An 18358-nucleotide genomic window follows, 5' to 3' on the forward strand; every position below is an offset into this window, starting at 1 on the left:
AATGAGTTTCCTTCTCTCCCTTAGAGATAGGGTGAGAAGCTCTGCCATCCGGGAGGAACTCAAAGTAAAGCCGCTGCTCCTTCACATCGAGAGGAGCCAGATGAGGTGGTTCGGGCATCTGGTCAGGATGCCACCCGAACGCCTCCCTAGGGAGGTGTTCAGGGCACGTCCAACCGGTAGGAGGCCACGGGGAAGACCCAGGACACGTTGGGAAGACTATGTCTCCCGGCTGGCCTGGGAACGCCTCGGGATCCCCCGGGAAGAGTTAGACGAAGTGGCTGGGGAGAGGGAAGTCTGGGTTTCCCTGCTTAGGCTGTTGCCCCCGCGACCCGACCTCGGATAAGCGGAAGATGATGGATGGATGGAATAATTTATATAGAGTAGTAAGGTACCTTAGTATCCTATATAAATCCACCATTTATAAATAAAAAGCATTACACTTGCCAACCCACCCATATTTTCCGGAGGTTCACGAATTCAAAAAAATACAACAAGCCACTGGGAACTGATTTTTATTGTTTTTAACCCTTTTGAAATTGTGATCATGTTCCCCTTTAACATGTGGACAATCCTGAAGAAACAAGTCCATGTCAGAAAAAACAACACATTTAGCTGAACTGCAGCAATTTTGTCAAGAGGAGTGATCTACAAATCAGCCAGAAGCTTGTGGATGGGTAACAAAGGCACCTTATTGCAGTGAAAGTTGCCAAAGGACATGTAAGCAAATATTAACATTGCTGTCTGTATACTTTTGACCCAGCACATTTGCTCACATTTTCAGTCGACTCATAATAATTTAGTAGACCCATAATAAAAAATAAGAGTTGTAGAAATGATTGGAAACTCAAGACTTCCATGACATTATGTTCTTTACAAGTGTATGTAAACTTTTGACCACGACTGTATACCACTATACAAACTGTACACCGGCTACACTAATATATGCAAAATTCTTGTCTGCGTAGCGAGACAAGTTATGTACTCGTATTTGTGGGGGTGGCTGGCCTGGGTGGGAAGTGTTGTCCTGCACGACTGGAACTTCCATCAGGAATAAGGTCAAGTCATGAATGTTAAAACAATAATCCACTGAAAATGAGAAGATTGATTTCTAACAAGGTTGCAACCCTGCTTAGAAACAGAAACTTGTCATGATCCATGGTCCGGATCATGTTTTCGTTTTGTTCTGTTAGTTTTAAACTCCGTTCCTTCCTGTTTATGGAAGGATGAGATCACCTACCTAGGTTCCATTCTAGAGGCTAATCTTTCCTGTGATAAAATGGCAACCAAGGTGATCAAAAAGGTCAACCAAATAATCTCCTCTCTGGTCAACAAAAGCAACCTTGAGGATTCTAGCGGGAACTCTCATTCAACCCTTCTTCGATTACGCTTGCACCTCCTGGTATCCCAGCACCTCCAAAACCCTCAAATTGTAACGATCTGTCACTTACTTTCTGATAGTTTTTCGTGTTTTGTACTTTATTTCCTGTTCAGTGCTCTTATTTTGTCATACTTCCTGTTTACTCCGCTGAGCACTGTTTTTGTCACACTCGCCGTTGATTGGTAGCGGTGCTCATGCTGCTGTAAATCAACATAGGTCTATTTATGTTTCACTCGAGCACTCCTCAGTGCTCGAAGTTAAAACCATGTTGGGAACATCTCCATGCAAGACTGCTTTCTGTTTATATCTTTTACTTTGATGAAATTAAAATCATCTTACCGGCTTTCTGCTCTCCTGGATTTTTGCATACTTGAGGTCACACAACTGCAGCCATGCGACATCCCAACAGTAACTTCGAGCCAGAAAATTGTGACCTCGCGAGAATCCCTGTCGGCAATCCTCAGCCGACGTTCTGGACCGCACAATTCCTGGAGGACTTGAAGGCCAGGTTTGTGCGGTACCAGCCTACAGACGCGGACCCTCTCTCCGCGGCAACGCCACCGGCTTCGGCTCTCCGACCGGTGCGTCCCCCGCCGCCATCTTTCCTCTCGGCTCAACGGCTGGCTACGGCTCTCCGACCAGCACGTCCGCCACTTCCTGCATGCCTCACGGCTCCCGCGGCAACGCTAACGGCTACGGCTCTCCGACCGGCGCGTCCTCCGCCGCCATCCTTCCTCTCGGCAACGCTGCCGGCTACGGCTCACCGACCGGCGCGCCCGCCTCCTCCTTCACGTCTCGCGGCTCCTGCCGCTCCGTCGCCGACTGCGGCTCTCCGACCGGCACGTCCGCCGCCGCCATCCTTCCCGTCGTCTGCTGAGCTGCTTCTCCCTGCTCCTACGCAGCTTCCAGCGGCTGCTCCCCGGCTGCTCTTTTTGCCAGCTCCCGCTCTCTTTTTTGGTTCGCCGAGAGCTCCAGTGGAGCCCACAGTGAGGTCGCTTTTGTCCTCCTGCTGGGACTCGGCACAGGACGTGTCTTCGTCCCTCCTCCTGGTCCCCTCCCGCCCGTCCCTGGTTTTCGCACCGGGGGACTCCGACGAGCAGGCACGTTTTCCCGCATGTGTGAACGGTGTCTGGCAGCCACCTAGTGGAGGGGGGCCCACTATACACTGCGGTGCAGCCAGGCACACACCGCTGTCATCCCCGCCAGCGTCTCCTTCCACGGAGACATCTACGTCCCTGGCGGGCTTTCGCACAGCTCCAACGCCGGCTCCACGCCGAGCCCCAACGCCGGCTCCACGCCGAGCCCCAACGCCGGCTCCACGCCGAGCCCCAACGCCGGCTCCACGCCGAGCCCCAACGCCGGCTCCACGCCGAGCTCCAACGCCGCCAAGAGCAGCACCACGCCGGGCTTCGTCACCGCCGGCATCCGCTATTCCTCGGCCGGCATTTGCTGCTCCTCGCCCGGCGTCATCTGCCACTTTCACGCCGCCGATGACATCTGCAACAATCACGCCGCCGATGACATCTGCAACAATCACGCCTCCGATGACGTCTGCCGTTTTCACGGCGCCGATGACATCTGCCGCTTTCACGCCGCCGATGACATCTGCCGCTTTCACGCCGCCGATGACATCTGCCGCTTTCACGCCGCCGATGACATCTGCCGCTTTCACGCCGCCGATGACGTCTGCCGCTTCCACGCCGTTGATGACGTCTGCCGCTTCCACGCCGGCACCAACATCGGCTCCTCAGCCGCCTCCTGCAGAGGTATCTGTTTTGGCTGCAGTCCCCGCCGCTTTGTCTGCTGTCTCCGGGCCTGCTTCAGCGCGCCCGCCTCCACGTCAGCCGCGGATGTGGCCGTGCCCTGGGCGTCTTCCTCGCGGGATGCACTCATCTCTTTTTCGGCCAATGATGTGGCTGTTCCGTGGCCGCCCGCCCCGCCAGTTCCAGCGGCGCTCTACGCGCCGTCGCCACCTGACTTTTCCTCGCTGGCTGCGGGGACACGAGATTTGGCGACCTTCCACCAAATCCTCCCTCCACCCTCCCTTACTTTGTGGACATTTTTTTCCATTTTTCTTTTCCAGGGAACATCTGGTATCTGTTCCTTGAGGGGGAGGTCCTGTAACGATCTGTCACTTACTTTCTGATAGTTTTTCGTGTTTTGTACTTTATTTCCTGTTCAGTGCTCTTATTTTGTCATACTTCCTGTTTACTCCGCTGAGCACTGTTTTTGTCACACTCGCCGTTGATTGGTGGCGGTGCTCATGCTGCTGTAAATCAACATAGGTCTATTTATGTTTCACTCGAGCACTCCTCAGTGCTCGAAGTTAAAACCATGTTGGGAACATCTCCATGCAAGACTGCTTTCTGTTTATATCTTTTACTTTGATGAAATTAAAATCATCTTACCGGCTTTCTGCTCTCCTGGATTTTTGCATACTTGAGGTCACACAACTGCAGCCATGCGACATCCCAACAGTAACTTCGAGCCAGAAAATTGTGACCTCGCGAGAATCCCTGTCGGCAATCCTCAGCCGACGTTCTGGACCGCACAATTCCTGGAGGACTTGAAGGCCAGGTTTGTGCGGTACCAGCCTACAGACGCGGACCCTCTCTCCGCGGCAACGCCACCGGCTTCGGCTCTCCGACCGGTGCGTCCCCCGCCGCCATCTTTCCTCTCGGCTCAACGGCTGGCTACGGCTCTCCGACCAGCACGTCCGCCACTTCCTGCATGCCTCACGGCTCCCGCGGCAACGCTAACGGCTACGGCTCTCCGACCGGCGCGTCCTCCGCCGCCATCCTTCCTCTCGGCAACGCTGCCGGCTACGGCTCACCGACCGGCGCGCCCGCCTCCTCCTTCACGTCTCGCGGCTCCTGCCGCTCCGTCGCCGACTGCGGCTCTCCGACCGGCACGTCCGCCGCCGCCATCCTTCCCGTCGTCTGCTGAGCTGCTTCTCCCTGCTCCTACGCAGCTTCCAGCGGCTGCTCCCCGGCTGCTCTTTTTGCCAGCTCCCGCTCTCTTTTTTGGTTCGCCGAGAGCTCCAGTGGAGCCCACAGTGAGGTCGCTTTTGTCCTCCTGCTGGGACTCGGCACAGGACGTGTCTTCGTCCCTCCTCCTGGTCCCCTCCCGCCCGTCCCTGGTTTTCGCACCGGGGGACTCCGACGAGCAGGCACGTTTTCCCGCATGTGTGAACGGTGTCTGGCAGCCACCTAGTGGAGGGGGGCCCACTATACACTGCGGTGCAGCCAGGCACACACCGCTGTCATCCCCGCCAGCGTCTCCTTCCACGGAGACATCTACGTCCCTGGCGGGCTTTCGCACAGCTCCAACGCCGGCTCCACGCCGAGCCCCAACGCCGGCTCCACGCCGAGCCCCAACGCCGGCTCCACGCCGAGCCCCAACGCCGGCTCCACGCCGAGCCCCAACGCCGGCTCCACGCCGAGCTCCAACGCCGCCAAGAGCAGCACCACGCCGGGCTTCGTCACCGCCGGCATCCGCTATTCCTCGGCCGGCATTTGCTGCTCCTCGCCCGGCGTCATCTGCCACTTTCACGCCGCCGATGACATCTGCAACAATCACGCCGCCGATGACATCTGCAACAATCACGCCTCCGATGACGTCTGCCGTTTTCACGGCGCCGATGACATCTGCCGCTTTCACGCCGCCGATGACATCTGCCGCTTTCACGCCGCCGATGACATCTGCCGCTTTCACGCCGCCGATGACATCTGCCGCTTTCACGCCGCCGATGACGTCTGCCGCTTCCACGCCGTTGATGACGTCTGCCGCTTCCACGCCGGCACCAACATCGGCTCCTCAGCCGCCTCCTGCAGAGGTATCTGTTTTGGCTGCAGTCCCCGCCGCTTTGTCTGCTGTCTCCGGGCCTGCTTCAGCGCGCCCGCCTCCACGTCAGCCGCGGATGTGGCCGTGCCCTGGGCGTCTTCCTCGCGGGATGCACTCATCTCTTTTTCGGCCAATGATGTGGCTGTTCCGTGGCCGCCCGCCCCGCCAGTTCCAGCGGCGCTCTACGCGCCGTCGCCACCTGACTTTTCCTCGCTGGCTGCGGGGACACGAGATTTGGCGACCTTCCACCAAATCCTCCCTCCACCCTCCCTTACTTTGTGGACATTTTTTTCCATTTTTCTTTTCCAGGGAACATCTGGTATCTGTTCCTTGAGGGGGAGGTCCTGTAACGATCTGTCACTTACTTTCTGATAGTTTTTCGTGTTTTGTACTTTATTTCCTGTTCAGTGCTCTTATTTTGTCATACTTCCTGTTTACTCCGCTGAGCACTGTTTTTGTCACACTCGCCGTTGATTGATAGCGGTCCTCAGCTGCTGTAAATCAACATAGGTCTATTTATGTTTCACTCGAGCACTCCTCAGTGCTCGAAGTTAAAACCATGTTGGGAACATCTCCATGCAAGACTGCTTTCTGTTTATATCTTTTACTTTGATGAAATTAAAATCATCTTACCGGCTTTCTGCTCTCCTGGATTTTTGCATACTTGAGGTCACACAACTGCAGCCATGCGACATCCCAACACAAATCTAGACTCCAAACATCCCAGAATAAGATAGTCTGGTTACTTTTAGACCTCCACCCCAGATCACACCTCAATCCAACCCACTTCTCCAAAGTGGGCTGGCTCAGGGTGGAGGACAGAGTAAAACAACTTGCACTGAGCCTAGTCTATAAAATCCGCTACACCTCCTTGATACTGAAGTACATGTCAAATTACTTCCTTAACGTAAATGACCGCCATAACCACAACACCAGGGGGAGCTCCACAAACCACGTTAAACCCAGATTCCGATCTAACAAAGGTCTTAACTCATTCTCTTTCTATGCCACATCAATGTGGAAAGCACTCCCAACAGGTATAAAAGTAAGTGCATCTCTATATTCCTTCAAAACTGCTCTAAAACAACACCTCCAGGCAACTTCAACACTTTACTAATACCCTCCTCCATTCACATCCCATCTCCCCGGATTATAAACAACTCAAATGTATTTCTAATGTATATACTTGTTCTTATGCTATGTGAACTCACTATGTTCTCTGCTGGCTGTACATATCCTACTAAATAAGACCTACATTTCTCTGTTGATGCAATTGTTGATGACTGAAGTTCTGATATCAACCAAAGCTCCTCATCCCACCCCCCGGATTGTAAATAATGTAAATAATTCAATGTACATACTATGATGATGACTGTATTATGTTGATAGTATATATTTGTACCATGAATTGATTAACGTTGACCCCGACTTAAACAAGTTGAAAAACTTATTGGGGTGTTACCATTTAGTGGTCAATTGTACGGAATATGTACTGTACTGTGCAATCTACTAATAAAAGTATCAATCAATCAAATGCTCCCTTGTTTGTTTTAGTTACCATGGCGACGTATGATTTTCACCTGCCTCCGGTGTTCGGTCCGCACACCTGTTTCCAATCGAGAAACATTATTTAAGCCTGTCTTTGCCAGTCAGTCGTCCTGGCGTCATTAGTTGTTTCATGCCACAGTTTTATGCAATACCATAGTTCATGCTGTTTGTTTCTTGTTATGCCATAGTTTATGTCAGTTGTTCGCTTTATGTCTCATGCCTGGACTTTGCAAGTCGTGTTTATTCCATGTCACAGTTTTATAAGTTCTTTATGTCCATAGTCTATGCTAAGTATTTACTTTAACTCCAAGTGCAATCAGCCTTGTTTTCCGTTTTTTTAATATTTTTTTTGAGTGAAGATTATTAAAAATGTTCCTACCTGCAAGCCTTGTCCGGAATAGTCCGTTTGCGTCCCGGGAGAATAAACTTCACAGTAAGCTGGTAATTGAACCCAGGATCTTCTTTTTCCACCGTGCTGCACCTGTATAATCATAACAATAGTATATTACATGACAGGTAGTATTGTTGTCCCGATACCAAAATGTATTTCGATACTTTTCTAAATAAAGGGGACCACAACAAATAGCATTATTGGCTTCATTTTTTAACAAAAAATATTAGGGTACATCAAACATATGTTTATTATTGCAAGTGTGTCCTTAAATAAAATAGTGAACATACTAGACAACTTGTCTTTTAGCAGTAAGTAAACAAACAAAGACTCCTAATTAGTCTGCTGACAAATGCAGTAACATATTGTGTCATTTATACACCTATTATTTTGTACACATTATTAAGGACAAGCTGTAAAAAATGATCATTAATCTACTTGTTCATTTACTGTTAATATCTGCTTACTTTCTCTTTCAACATGTTTTGTCTACACTTCTGTTAAAATGCAATAATCAATTCTCTTCTTTGATACTTTACATTAGTTTTGGATGATACCACACATTTAGGTATCGATCCGATATCAAGTAGTTACAGGATCCTGCATTGGTCATAATCTAAGTCATTGTGTGTCCAGGAACATATTTCCTGACTTTAAAAACACAACATACATTTTAAAAGAAGGAAAAAAAGATTTTGTGATGCTAAAAAATATTGATGTGATCATAGTAGTATCGACTAGATACGCGCCTGTACTTGGTATCATTACAGTGGATGTCAGGTGTAGATCCACCCATTGGGTTTGTTTACATTGTGACGCTAGGGTGTGTCGTGAAGCACGTTTAGCTATTCCTCGTCCTGCAGTGATAATGTTACTTGAAAGAAACATACTTTATTATTATTTATTAGATGCTAAAATACTGCAGACTGCTAGCTAGGTAGCCAGGTCTTAAACCACCTCTTCCTGAGGGTGTTTCAGGGTTATAATTTGACCTTAATATTTACTTTTTAAGCTAAAATGCGTCCGTTCTCCCTTTTCTGTCTACACACAGTGTCTGTTTGTAAGTACTCAGTGTGTGTGTGCTGCCGTACATGCTCCTCTGCTACTAAAACCGGCAATGTCACGACATGACGACAACACGCCCTCATGACTGTTGAAAAAAGATGGGACAGATACTTTTTAGAGGCGGTATAGTACCGAATATGATTCATTAGTGTGACGGTTCGCTGGCATCGTGGTGCGGGTTCGTTCTCTCAATTATGCAGTCGGACTTGGACAAAGCGTGAAGGCAAGAAATTATGATTTATTTACACTAAAAGACAGACTAAGAACAGAAAAACTTGCACTAGGCATAAACAGGTAAAACAAAGAGCTAGCATGGGAGCTAGAAAACAGGAAGCATAGCGTGGAAGCTAGCAAGTACAAAAATAGTTTTACCACAGTCGGGAATCAGCGTCGTCACCTGTTGCATGGAACAGAAACTAGGAAGCGAGGACGAGTCAACTGAAAAGGCAGGCTTTAATAAGGAGAGTAATTACAAGCAGGTGTGAGTCCGGAAACAAGAAGCAGGGGAAACTAATGCGTGACCATGGCAACCGAACAAACAGGAACTAAGGAAGTCAAACACTAACAAGATCTGTTACAAAAACGGAACAAAACCAAAATATGACATGAGCGTGCAGGACAACAGTCCCGAAATTCAGCGCCTCTACCGAAAAACTCCCGGGACAAATTTTCTCCCAAAAATCTCCCGAAATTCAAGCGGAGCTGGAGGCCACGCCCCCCCAACATTGAGTCAGACCTGATTTAATGTTAAACAGGACAATACTGCCATCTACTGTACATATAATAGAATTTAAATATATTCTACATTTAAGTGCAGTCAAGGAACATGCATTAGGGAGTCTGTTGTTCTGATGTCCACAGTAAAGAGACGTAACTTCATCACGTCGCCTAGTTATTGACTCCAACCCAATATATTACACCGTCGACGAGCACAATGAAGAAATACGCTTGCAAGTTCCAGAACGATTAGAAACAAGAATTTCAGTTTATCCAGGAGAGTTCGGAGAGGAAGGGGTATGTTGCCTGTAAATTTTGTAGAACATACTTCTTGGGGGGCGGTATAACTCGGTTGGTAGAGCAGCCTTGCCAGCAACTCAAGGGTTGCAGGTTCGATTCCTGCTTACGCCATCCTAGTCACTGCCGTTGTGTCCTTGGGCAAGACACTTTACCCACCTGCTCCCAGTGCCACCCACACTGGTTTAAATGTAAAAACGAGAAATTGGGTTTCACTATGTAAAGCACTTTGAGTCACTAGAGAAAAAGCACTATATAGATATAATTCACTTCACTTCTCCATTGAACACGGCGGCCGAACGGATATTCAGCCATGAAAGATCAGCGAAGCACAAAGCGTCCGCAGCGCAGCATCGTTCACAACCCAGTATTATGGCCCGCCTCGGAAAATGTAGACCAGATGGTGTATCTTATGCTGAGACAAAGATGGCTATGCTGATAGCTGGAAGCAACATCCCGTTCTCATTTGTGGATGTCTACAACAAATCCGTAAAGGTTATGTTCCCGGATTCGGAGATCGTTCGCCAATACGCAAACGGCAGAACAAAGGTTACTCAAATAGTGAAAGGTAAGTGTTGTTGTTTTTTTTTTTTAGTAACAAGCAAGCACAGTACAGTTAGTAGAACTGTGTTTTTATTACTGTGCATTTGATAAGTGCCGTCGGAAATTCAACTATTTATTTTATTTATATATGTAATAAAATAAATATATATAGCTAGAATTCACTGAAAGTCAATGATTTCATACATATATATGTATTCACATATATGTAGGTGTGGGAAAAATCACAAGACTACATCATCTCTACAGAACTGTTTCATGAGGGGTTCCCTCAATCATCAGGAGATTTTAATGGAAGCATTCACATACAATGGTTTATATAGGGCACAGAGTGGGTGGGTACAGGCAGGCGTAGGGGCGTGGTGATTGGCTCATGTGTTACCTAGGAGGTGTTTCTGTCTGTGGCGGCATGTTGAAATGATTTCACTGCGCTTGTTGAGGGATGACAGGTCTGGATGATATATAATAAACAGTTTCTCTTTTAAGCATAGGTTGCATCTTTTATTACCACTGTTGTAAGGTGTGCTGGATGCAAGAATTTGCCATGTTATTGAATATTCAACAGTATTGTCTTTGAGGTTCCAAATGTGCTTGCTGAGTTCTGTAGAATTCCGCAAAGTCTGGTTTCTAAAGGAGGCGTTGTGATTATTCCATCTTGTTTTGAACGCTCCTTCGGTTAATCCTACGTACGTGTCGGATGTGTTAATGTCCTTGCGTGTTACCTTTGCTTGGTAAACGACTGATGTCTGTAAGCACCCTCCGTTGAGAGGGCAATCAGGTTTCTTGCGACAGTTACATTCCTTATTGGTTTCAGAGTCGTTTAGTCTGGGGGTAGGCAGTCCTTTTGCAATTGCTTTGCTGTGGTTTGAAATGATTTGGTGTATGTTATTCATTCAGCTGTAGCTCAATTTAATGTTGTTCTTGTTAAATACTTTTCTTAGGGTGTTGCCTTTGGGGAAGTATTTGTCGATCAGAGTGAGGAACTTGTGGCCGATGTTGGTTGAGACGTCTTTGCTGAATGGCGGATTGTACCAGATGATGTTGTTTCGTTTTCTGCTCTTTTTTGGTTGGTTTCCTGGAGTGGGTTCATAGGTGAGGGTGAAGTTGTATCCGCTTTCATCAAGTGCTTTCTGGTACTTGGGGGTTGCTTGGTCGAATTCAGCTTTGCTAGCTGATAGCATCGATAGCCTTTTATTAATTCCGGTAGGTATTCTTTTCGTGGTGGTGGGTGGGTGGTTGCTGTCATGGTGCACGTATTGGAGTGTTGTGTTGGGTTTCGTGAATGGTTGGTAGCAGTTATTTCTCAGGTTGAAAGTGACGTCGAGGAAGTTGACGGTTTGCTTGTTGGCTTCAATCGTATATATATAGATATATATATCAATCAATCAATGTTTACTTATATAGCCCTAAATCACTAGTGTCTCAAAGGGCTGCACAGACCACCACGACATCCTCAGTAGGCCCACATAAGGGCAAGGAAAACTCACACCCAGTGGGACATCGGTGACAATAATGACCCAGTGGGACGTCGGTGACAATGATGACTATGAGAACCTTAGAGAGGAGGAAAGCAATGGATGTCGAGCGGGTCTAACATGATACTGTGAAAGTTCAATCCACAATGGATCCAACACAGTCGCGAGAGTCCAGTCCAAAGCGGAGCCAGCAGGAAAACATCCCAAGCGGAGGCGGATCAGCAGCGCAGAGATGTCCCCAGCCGATACACAGGCGAGCAGTACATGGCCACCGGATCGGACCGGACCCCCTCCACAAGGGAGAGTGGGACATAGGAGAAAAAGAAAAGAAACGGCAGATCAACTGGTCTAAAAAGGGAGTCTATTTAAAGGCTAGAGTATACAAATGAGTTTTAAGGTGAGACTTAAATGCTTCTACTGAGGTGGCATCGCGAACTGGTAGCTAGACCGTGTAGTATTATATATGTGAAATATATATGAAATACTCGCGTTGGTGAATTATAAGCCACCCCTCTTAAACATGCCCCCAACCACGCCACCGCCCCAACCTCGACCACGCCCCCCCCCCCCCCCCCCCCCCCCCCCCACCTCCACCTCGCAAAATCGGAGGTCTCAAGGCTGGCAAGTTAGGATCATGACAATTAGTATCGCGGTACTATACTAGCACAACTATACTACCGTTCAACCCGGACAGGTAGTGTTTTTTTCCCTGCAAAACAGAAACCGATGCAAAATCCAGACCCGAGAAAAGCCACATCTTCATATCCAAATCGAAGCGCGTGTAGGAGGTCAGCATGGAAGCCGAGACGTCATTTTGCTGCTAGACAGGAAGCCCAGTAAGCCAAATGGATCCACCACTATGTGTTTTCTGTGTCCTTTTTTATGGAGGATAACATTAGAAGCAGGACCAAACCGGGTCTCATGGGGCTAATGAGAACCGAGGTCAGTCATTGTGCAGAGCCCCTCAACAGGAAATAAAACATGGGCTCGTAGGACACTTGTCATGGTCTTCCAGTGATGCTTTGTGACCTCTCCCTTAAAAATAAACCTGGCTGCAGAAGAGGGTGTATTATGTCTGTCATCCATCTGCCCTTCCCTGCATGGGAGCAGCTCCATGTGGGACACAGACACTGGCGCCGACACTCCATCACGGCCCGGCAGCAAAAGCTCAAAGAAACCTTACACTGTCCAAACACAATTTGCAGGCACACGCTTCATGAGTGAAGGCTTGTGTTACAAATTTATGCATGGAAGCAAACATCCAGGCAGAAAGTCACACATTTGGACCACCCTCTATGGCAGGGATGTCCAAAGTGCGGCCCGCAAGCTAATTGCTTACCGAACCCGCCACACATTCTGGAAATGCTATTGCAAAAACAAAAAAAGACATTAAAAATATTGGAATGAGGTGAAATCTAATGAGAAAAAGTTGCAATAGTGATACAAAGCTGCCATGCAGGCTGTTTTTTTTTCTTCTTTTGTCTTTATTTACCACAGGGGTGTCAAACTCAAATACAGAGTGGGCCAAAACATAAAACTGAACAAAGCCGCGGGCCAAGGTTGAACAAATTAACCTTTTAATAGAGACCCAAACAAGTTTTGCATTGAATATTAAACAAGCAAGGCTTTTCATCCTCTTCTTAAAAGACCTAACCTCGATCCTGACCTCATGGTGAACTACCGACCGGTGTCTCACCTTCCCTTTATTTCAAAAATCCTCAAAAAAATTGTTGCGGAGCAGTTAAATGAACACCTAGCGTCTAACAATCTATGTGAAACCTTTCAATCCGGTTTCAGGGCAAATCACTCCACGGAGACAGCCCTCGCAAAAATGACTAATGATCTATTGCTAACGATGGATTCTGATGCGTCATCTATGTTGCTGCTCCTCGATCTTAGCGCTGCCTTCGAATCCGTCAATCATAATATTTTATTAGAACGTATCAAAACACGAATTGGTATGTCAGACTTAGCCCTGTCTTGGTTTAACTCTTATCTTACTGATAGGATGCAGTGCGTCTCCCATAACACTGTGACCTCGGACTACGTTAAGGTAACGTGTGGAGTTCCCCAGGGTTCGGTCCTTGGCCCTGCACTCTTCAGCATCTACATGCTGCCGCTAGGTGACATCATACGCAAATACGGTGTTAGATTTCACTGTTATGCTGATGACACCCAACTCTACATGCCCCTAAAGCTGACCAACATGCCGGATTGTAGTCAGTTGGAGGCGTGTCTTAATGAAATTAAACAATGGATGTCCGCTAACTTTTTGCAACTCAACGCCAAAAAAACGGAAATGCTGATTATCGGTCCTGCTAGACACCGACCTCTATTTAATAATACAACTCTAACATTTGACAACCAAATAATTAAACAAGGCGACTCGGTAAAGAATCTGGGTATTATCTTTGACCCAACTCTCTCCTTTGAGGCACACATTAAAAGCATTACTAAAACGGCCTTCTTTCATCTCCGTAATATCGCTAAAATTCGCTCCATTCTGTCCACTAAAGACGCTGAGATCATTATCCATGCGTTTGTTACATCTCGCCTCGACTACTGTAACGTATTATTTTCGGGTCTCCCCATGTCTAGCATTAAAAGATTACAGTTGGTACAAAATGCGGCTGCTAGACTTTTGACAAGAACAAGAAAGTTTGATCACATTACGCCTGTACTGGCTCACCTGCACTGGCTTCCTGTGCACTTAAGATGTGACTTTAAGGTTTTACTACTTACGTATAAAATCCTACACGGTCTAGCTCCAGCCTATCTTGCCGATTGTATTGTACCATATGTCCCGGCAAGAAATCTGCCTTCAAAGGACTCCGGCTTATTAGTGATTCCCAAAGCCCAAAAAAAGTCTGCGGGCTATAGAGCGTTTTCATTTCGGGCTCCAGTACTCTGGAATGCCCTCCCGGTAAAAGTTCGAGATGCCACCTCAGTAGAAGCATTTAAGTCTCACCTTAAAACTCATTTGTATACTCTAGCCTTTAAATAGACTCCCTTTTTAGACCAGTTGATCTGCCGTTTCTTTTCTTTTTCTCCTATGTCCCACTCTCCCTTGTGGAGGGGGTCCGGTCCGATCCGGTGGCCATGTACTGCTTGCCTGTGTATCGGCTGGGGACATCTCTGCGCTGCTGATCCGCCTCCGCTTGGGATGGTTTCCTGCTGGCTCCGCTGTGAACGGGACTCTTGCTGCTGTGTTGGATCCGCTTTGGACTGGACTCTCGCGACTGTGTTGGATCATTATGGATTGAACTTTCACAGTATCAGGTTAGACCCACTCGACATCCATTGCTTTCCTCCTTTCCAAGGTTCTCATAGTCATCATTGTCACCGACGTCCCACTGGGTGTGAGTTTTCCTTGCCCTTATGTGGGCCTACCGAGGATGTCGTAGTGGTTTGTGCAGCCCTTTGAGACACTAGTGATTTAGGGCTATATAAGTAAACATTGATTGATTGATGTTGTGCAACGGTACCGATGTTCTCCCAAAATGTATTTGTCATTCTTGTTTGGTGTGGCTTCACAGGGTGGCACATATTTGTAAAAGTGTTATAGTTGATTATACGGCCACCCTCAGTGTGACCCTTATGGCTGTTGATCAAGTACGCCTTGCATTCACTTGTGTGTGTTAAAGCCGCATATATTATGTGACTGGGCTGGCACGTTGTTTGTATGGCGGAAAAGCGGACGTGGCGACAGGCTGTAGAGGACGCCAGTATTGTTGTCCAGGTGGAAATCGGTAGAAATTTGGAAGAATGGTTGCCCTGGGAGATTTTCGGGAGAGCCACTGAACTTTGGGAGTCTTCTGGGAAAATTTTAGGGTTGGCAAGTACGAGTATCAGCGGTGAATGCTTTAATCTTAATTTGATATTACCTCAAGGGCCAAATGAAATTACACGGCGGGCCAGATTTGGCCCGAGGGCCAGAGTTTGACACCCATGATTTACCATGTAAAAACCATCTTTACCATGAATTGATTAACGTGGAGCCCGACTTAAACAAGTTGAAAAACTTATTGGGGTGTTACCATTTAGTGGTCAATTGTACGGAATATGTACTGTACTGTGCAATCTACTAATTACATGTTTCAATCAATCAATCAATGATTTATTTTTATTTTTTTTTGCCATTGCCCTAAAGAAAAAATTATGAGGAAAAAAATCCATGTTATAATGAATTATTTTCAAAGATCCAATTAGTTCAAAATTTCACTTTAAAATGTTTTATGTGGTAAATATCGCATATATTGTGCATTTGCCATATCAAAACAAAGTTTTCTTTGACAAAAGAGCATAAAACAAACAAAATAATAGTTAAAACGCAAAATCGACTGATATATCTGAAGTTGATCTCGTAACTTAATGTATCACTTTCTGAGTGGGGCACCTTTTGGATCCCAAATATATTTTTTGATATTTTATTATCTTTTTACTGTGATTACTCATAAATAATAAAGAATTAAAATCAACGGTGTCCTGCTTTATTGATCTTTTAGGGCTCTAATTACTAAATACTGCATATTTCTGTCACAAAATGGCTTGGACATGGATTGTTTCTTCGATGCAGATGAGGATCAGCACGAGCGAGGCGTGGACGTTTATTTAAACACTATAATAAAAAATAAACAAACTGAGGGCGCTCACGAGGAGGTACATACACTTGGCTATGAACAAACAAAAGACTAATATAAATGCTGCAAACTACAAACATGAAACAAAAACACTTGCTCGATGGCATGAAATGACGGACATGAACTAAAGGACTTTGCACAAAAACAATTGGCTATGAACTATAAACAAAGACTTACTTGGACAAAATGAACAGCGTGGCAAGGCATGAAGCAGATAAACGAGGGTGTGAAGGAGGTGCAGCGTGGATAGCGTGTGAAGATCCCAGACTGAGGGACAGAAAGTAAAATCCTCAAATAGTAGCAGTGGTAATGAGAAACAGGTGTGAGAGGCTGATGATCGGGGCGTGACTAGGGTAAACTAATGAGTAGCTATGGTAACAAAACAAACCAGGAAGTGAAATGTCCAAAAAACTAAAAATAACCTGACCAAAACCAAACATAAACTTACAGGCGTGACAATTTCAGTTTTACTGTTAAAAAAAACCAAAGATTTTTTTAACAGAAAAGCCATAAAACTTTTTTTTTAAGTTAATATAGAGATTTACTGTAAGCGTTAAATACAAAATAATAATACAATTTTAGTTACTTTTCACATTTTAATAACTGAGACCCTTTATGGTCCCCGTGACTCCTAAAGGTAAAATAGATTTTAAAAATCCATATATTTTGCTATGGTTTGAAAATGAAAAATATCAAAATGGGCCCCGAATGCTTTAATCTTTCCAGGTTTGGCCCTCAGTGGAAAAAGTTTGGACACCCCTGCTCTATGGAGTAAAAGTACCGTATTTCAATATCGGTTATTTGAAATTGCATAAAGGGAAGAAGATTAAGAGCTATTCAGTAGGATTTAAGGTCCAAGCTTACATCACACTCAAATTTTTACTGCATACCTTTGGTAAGTGCTGGAGTGAGAAGAGGTTTTAAAATATTTAAATGGTAAATGGGTTATACTTGTATAGCGCTTTTCTGTCTTTTTAAGGACCCAAAGCGCTTTTACACTATTTCCACATCCACCCATAGCGCATGCTTACTTTTACCGCATGCCTTTGGTAAGCGCAGGAGTGAGAAGAGGTTTTAAATTAACCAGCGCCCCGGCGGCAATTCAAGGAAATACGGTAAATACACCAAATTGCCAAAAGTATTCAAACACCTGCCTTTGCTCACATGTGAACTTGAAGTGGCATCCCAGGGAATTGTCCAAAATGTTTTGGTTCTAACTCCTCCCAAAAGGTGCTCTATCGGGTCAGGACTCTGTGCAGGCCAGTCAAGTTCATCCGCACCAGACTCTGTCATCCATGTCTTCATGGACCTTGCTTTGTGCACCCTTGCACAGTCATGTTGGAAAAGGAAGGGGCCCTCTCCAAAATGTTCTCACAAGGTTGGGAGCATGGTCTTGTCTAAAATGTTTCGGTATCCTGGAGCATTCGAAGTTCCTTTCACTGGAACTAAGGGGCCTGAAAAACAATCCCACACCATAATTCCTCCTCCACCAAATTTCACACTCGGCACAATGCAGTCTGAAATGTAGTGTTCTCCTGGCAACCTCCGAACCCAGACTGGTCCATCAGATTGTTTGATGGAAAAGTGTGATTAATCACTCCAGAGAAGGCGTTTCCACTGTTCTATAGTCCAGTGGCGATGTGCTTTACACCACTGCATCCCACGCTTTGCAGAGGACTTGCTGATGTAGGGCTTGGATCAGGGGTGTCCAAAGTGCGGCCCGCGAGACGTCATGAGTTTAATAAGAAATCTTGCCCGCTGGGAGATTGCATCAATTTAAAATGTATAACATTTTAAATGCTGAGATTTTGACTCAAATTTGTGGACAACATTAGTTTTTCCTGGTCAATGACTTTTTATGTTTGGAATGTGTAGCATTTATTTATGCAAATAACCTTGCCTAGTCATGGTGCAAAAAAAAAAAATCCACCCAATACAAAATGTAAACAGACAAGGTCACTGAACTTTGTGGATATTTTGGAGAAAAGTACAATCAAGTGAAGTGAATTATATTTATATAGCGCTTTTTCTCTAGTGACTCAAAGCGCTTTACATAGTGAAACCCAATATTTAAGTTGCATTTAAAGCAGTGTGGGTGGCACTGGGAGCAGGTGGGTAAAGTGTCTTGCCCCAGGACACAACGGCAGCGACTAGGATGGCGGAAGCGGGAATCGAACCTGCAACCCTCAAGTTGCTGGCACGGCCGCTCTACCAACCGAGCTAAACCGCCCCTCACCATAAAAAAAAAAAAAATTACACCCATCCATTACAAAGCGTGATGAGAAAATGACCAGTACTTTTTAGAGGCGGTGTAGTACCGAATATGATTCATTAGTATCGCGGTACTATACTAATACCGGTATACCGTGAAACCCTAATATATATATATATATATATATATATAGATATGTATATGTGTATATATATATGTATATATATGTGT

General features: G+C 46.1%; 1 long non-coding RNA gene across 1 annotated transcript in view; it reads right to left on the minus strand.

Moving 5' to 3' along the window:
* Window positions 1–18358, minus strand: part of LOC133537207 (uncharacterized) — an 86248-nt gene that overhangs the window by 43011 nt on the left and 24879 nt on the right. The window contains exon 2 of the long non-coding RNA XR_009802619.1: window positions 7149–7250. This is a non-coding gene — a long non-coding RNA (uncharacterized LOC133537207). The remainder of the gene's footprint in view (window positions 1–7148; window positions 7251–18358) is intronic.

The sequence above is a fragment of the Nerophis ophidion genome, linkage group LG18, assembly GCF_033978795.1.
Source record: "Nerophis ophidion isolate RoL-2023_Sa linkage group LG18, RoL_Noph_v1.0, whole genome shotgun sequence".
NCBI lineage: Eukaryota > Metazoa > Chordata > Actinopteri > Syngnathiformes > Syngnathidae > Nerophis > Nerophis ophidion.